Source organism: Myotis lucifugus, unplaced genomic scaffold (genome assembly GCF_000147115.1).
Source record: "Myotis lucifugus unplaced genomic scaffold, Myoluc2.0 scaffold_61, whole genome shotgun sequence".
NCBI classification, from domain to species: domain Eukaryota; kingdom Metazoa; phylum Chordata; class Mammalia; order Chiroptera; family Vespertilionidae; genus Myotis; species Myotis lucifugus.
This window is the reverse complement of record NW_005871109.1, coordinates 3,871,496-3,871,714: the sequence shown is the minus strand read 5'-3', so window position 1 is coordinate 3,871,714 and position 219 is coordinate 3,871,496.

The window sequence follows — 219 nt, the reverse complement described above, 5'->3', positions numbered from 1 at the left end:
GGAAGAAGGGTGAGGCTAGATAGCTATCTGGTGGTCCCACTGGTCTTGTTCTAAAAGCTATTTTGGAACATTCTGGAAAAACAATAAAAGGACTGTGACCACACAGGCAGCTGAATTTAGTGGGTTATGTACATTTATCCAACAGCAGTTCTGAATATTAAGATACTTTTGAAACATCACAAATGCATTTTACTTATTACACAATATTTTATTTCGGGG